We start from the raw sequence: 5,000 nt of genomic DNA, 5'->3' as shown, positions 1-5,000 counted from the left end.
ATACACTTTAACATGCACCAAACATTCGTTTGGTTTCCCAGTAGTAACCGATAACAAATCATTTATTTTATTTAGTTTCTTAAGAAGAAAATAGTTATTTATTTTGGTGGAAACAAACATTTTTAGCAACTCATAGTTAAAATGGTGCAACCATTTGTTCATAAAACATATAATTAGAATCTTTGGGTATAGGCAGAGCTTATATCTCCTTCAAATTTTCCAACTTGGTGTGTTTTATCTTCGTTTCATAATTCCTTTTAATTAAGGTTTTGTTGATTGCATAATGCAGAAATATCTTTGGAACATTGTAAAGTAAATTTGTAATAACAGTTTAAAAGAAAAAACGTTATGAATAATTTCATAGTTATACTATAATGTTGTGTCTATTTATTACATGTTATCTCTAAATTTCCCTTTACAACTGTAATGCCTGAAATGACGTACACAAAATTTTATTAAAGTTATTAAAGAATATTCCTATATACATGGAAAATTACCCACCGGTTTTTTTAATTGTCTAAAATTACACAAAATTCCTGTCACCTATCAAAAAATATATATATATATATATATATATATATATATATATATATATATATATATATATATATATATATATATATATATATTATATATATATATATATATATATATATATATATATATATATATATATATATATATATAATTTGTTTTTTCCATGTTCCTTTTCCTCCAAAGGATTGATTAATAGTTTATATCAAGGGTGAAATTACTTTCCGTGTCTCAACACTACGGATCATTTTCTATTTTCAAAGGGGAAAGATGATAACTATATAACTCAATAAGATGTATCCCCTTAAAAGGAATCAGAACTAATAGATGACCATCTATTACTACAAGTCACAAAAGTCTTGTAGTGACTATTCACTTTACACCAATCTGATTTTTCCTTGAAAGTTTTTGAGGTAATTATAATAGGAATAAGGGTTACTTTTTGAGCACTTGATAACCCGTTCGCAGCGTTCCTATGCTCGTTCACCTATTTCACTTTTCACATCATGAATTTTTTTAGCAATATTTTCTGTCATCAATTTTACTAGTTATGTTCATTTTACCTGGATTAATGAAATTAACCATCTTTATATTTCCTACAATTTTGTAATTGCTATTTATTAAGTTAGAATAAGACTCCTCCTTGGTTTTGCTCAATTTTTTATTTGATCCAAACGGTTGTTTAAACATTGGACTTCATTTTCCTAGGCTACCCAAAACAGAACACTGAACGCTCTTCTTATGAAAGATGATAAATATCTTTTTGCTTCCTTTTGGCCTCAGTATCTCATAAATTTTGTCTTTTAATTTTCTGAATATACTGCTGAAGGTTGGATCCCGTGGTGTTTCTATACATTATTGAGCTTGCACTCTCCAACCTTTTCATAATCTTCTAATAATGAATTTACGTTACCTTCGCCACAACAAAATTGGTAAGGATTTTGGCTATACCATGATTCTTTAGAAGTAGCAGGATCACGAAGAAGTTTTTCGATCACTTCCTGTAGAGGTTTAGAGGACCATGGATTCGTTTTCATGCATTTGAAGTGATTCTATAGAACATATTTCACCTCAAAAGAAAGTACGTTTCATCATCATCATCACCTCCTCCTACACCTATCGACGCAAAAGGCTTAGGTTAGATTTCGCCAGTCGTCTCTATCTCCAGCTCTTATTTCTATACTTCTCCATTCATCATCTCCTACTTCGCACTCCATAGTCCTCAGCCATGTAGGCCTGGGCCTTCCAACTCATCAAGTGTCTTATGGAGCACGGCTGAACCTTTGGTGAAGTAATCTTCTTGGGGGAGTGCGAAGACCATGCCCAACCCATCTCCATCTACCCCTCATCATGATCTCATCCACATATGACAATCGAGTAATCTCTTATAGTTTCATTTCTAGTCATGTCCTGTCATTTAACGCCCAGTATCCTTATGAGGGCTTTGTACTCAAATGTACTAAATCTATTGAAGAATGTTTCATTGTCATACCATGACTCATGTCCATAGAGTAACACCGATCTCACTAAACTGATATATAGACTAATTTTTATACGTAATTCCAGGCGATTTGATTTGCTAAGTTTACTCAAGCTAGCCATTGTCTGTTTTCTTTTTTATTTTTTCATTCTTTCACGAAACTCTAATTTAAGATCATTGATCCTTTCTCCTTCCAAAGATATTTCATCTTCCATTGCCGAAACATTATCAAAGCACAAAAATTGACTAAACATTCTTTTACAGCTGTTTTAATTCCTTTGGTTGTATTTAAGACTCTACTAGCAAAATACACCACCCTCATGCTGGTTTTTAAATTTCTGCAATAAAGCAGCTCATCTTCATGTATTTAAAACATCACATGCTATATAAAACTCCTTGATAAAGTGCGGATAAACTTATATAGGATCCTTGATTCCTTTTTCCTTCAAAGTTTGAAAAGTCCTTTCTTGTTCCAATTTCCATTCATACACTACGTCATTCTTGGTTACTCTGTGAAAAGGTTTGGCTATGATATCCTATTAGTCCATAAAAGAAAAAAAGGAAAAAAAAAATTCTTATAGCTTTCAAGTTTTGTAGACTAGGATATTCCACAGTAGAAATTTGGTTTTTTCCTTTTTGTATGCATAATCCATCAGCACTGGTCACATGTTCAAGATATTTCCAAGGATTCCCGCAAAAACTGACATTTTTTGGCTTTCATCTTTACTCCTGTGATTCTTAAAGGTTGTAAGACTATTTCTGAATTTCTTGAATGGTACTCTATATCCTTGCCAAATATAATGACATCATCCAACCAAACTAACACATTCTCGATGTCTTCTAAGATTTATAGCATTAGTTTGACAAAAGTCAAAAGAGCTGACGTGAGCCGAAACGATCACACCTCAAATTCTAAATGCTCTTTATACTGCTAAAATCACTTAATGGCTTGGATTCTTCATCTAGTGCCCTTGCCAATGTTCATTAGTAAATCTAAGGACGAGAATATGTGAGCTCCTAATTGAGCAAAAACAGCGTTCATTACTGCCATAGGCATTCTATGAGGGACTGTGTTTGAATTAAACTTGTGGTAATCAATTACTAATCTATAAGTTCCATCTTTCTTTGAAATTAACAACATGGGTCAATTATAATGAGATTTAGAAGGTATGACAACCTCTTCTCACTTCATTTCGACTATCATTTTATCTTCTATGGGACATTGGCTTATATGTAGTTTGTAATTAGGTATGGAAAATATTTTAGCGCCGCCATCTGTTCTACTCATCCTATGGCCTGTAATAGTTATTCCCTGCCTATATGAATTTAATATTCCAGGTAATCTATTTCTGCAGTCTGGAAAACCAGTGCTATCTATCTCCCTGTCTATTCCTTTATCTATATTTCCGATTATATAGAATGTATCTTCCCTTAACGTGATCATTTTATTTGTAATTCCTACTCGTGTACAAAATTCAGTACCGCTAACAGATGAAGTTTTTCATCGGAGTAATAAAAACATAAGTAGTATAAATATTTCCCTTCATCTCAACTAAGAGTTTTCCATTCCGACAAAAATCTGCTAATCTTTCGGTGGATAATATCACTTTTTTAACATTATCATCGTTGGTTATTAAATGTACTCTAGTGAGATTATCATTCTCCAGATTATCTAAAAATTATTTTATGATATGCTAATCTGACTTATTTCTCCAGTTTACGCTTGAGCATTAAACATGGATCTCTCTCTCTCTCTCTCTCTCTCCTCTCTCTCTCTCTCTCTCTCTCTCTCTCTCTCTCCTCTCTCTCTCTCTCTCTCTCTCTGTATATATATATATATATATATATATATATATATATATATATATATATATATATTAGTATATATATATGTATATATATATATATGTATATATATATATATATATATATATATATATATATATATATATATATACCATAATAATATCTGATAACATTTTATCCATTACCTCTCATATGATTACAAGGAGTAAAGTTACTTTTTTCTATATTTCCTATATCTAAACTCATTTCCTCTTTGCTCTCCTTTTCCTCTTTTTGGATTTCAGTTTCTCTTTCTTGTTCCAGAATTTGTTTCAACTATCAAAGCCATCTCCTGCAAATTGGTCATATGTGTAGCAGACTTCTCATTGGGAATTTGAAAACATACTTCCTGACTATTCCCCTTTAAATATATAATTTTTTTTTTCACAATAAAAAAATTACCCATAGTTCTTTTGAACGAAATTAAAGCTCTAGCGGGGAATACTACATCCAGAAACCTGAAAACGACACTTCGCCTTTCTTTTCTAATAATTTATCATTTAAATTTATATTCCTATATTTTTAATTTGCTTTTCAGTTATTCTATGAACTAGCGTGTCTTCACCCCGAATAGGAGTGGGGCCAGAGTCGAGCAAACCGAGAAATTCTTTTCCTTCTCTCTTTCCATTTATGGATATTAATGCCTAGTGCCTGAAGGATTAATAAGTTGCTTGCAACGTGGATGAACCTCCGACATATAAACTTTCTCTCTTATCTGGTATTCCCAAGCATTCCTGACTCTCTTCATTATTAGCTAATCAATTTTTATTAGTTTGCTTTACTTTTTGGTCATCTCTGCCTGTGTCTGAGAGGTATTCGAAGAAGTCTTTTCTGTGGTTTTATTATCTATTTTCTTTTCTCTGTGCCAGCATTTCCTGTTCTATGTGATCTCCCTTTTGACAGTAATTGCAATATATACTCTTTGGTATGGCTCCCTTTTGATAAAAACTTTTCTTTGATTCCAATACAACGTCAATATAATTTTCCTTGATATCATCACTTTCTCCAGACAAATTAGTACTATAGAAGGGCTTATTATTCTGATGGTAGCTAGGATAATTTCTAATATCACTGAAGTTTATATATATATATATATATATATATATATATATATATATATATATATATATATATATATATA

This window comes from Palaemon carinicauda, chromosome 17 (genome assembly GCF_036898095.1).
Source record: "Palaemon carinicauda isolate YSFRI2023 chromosome 17, ASM3689809v2, whole genome shotgun sequence".
Taxonomy (NCBI): Eukaryota; Metazoa; Arthropoda; class Malacostraca; order Decapoda; family Palaemonidae; genus Palaemon; species Palaemon carinicauda.
Note: the sequence above shows the minus strand (reverse complement) of the source record.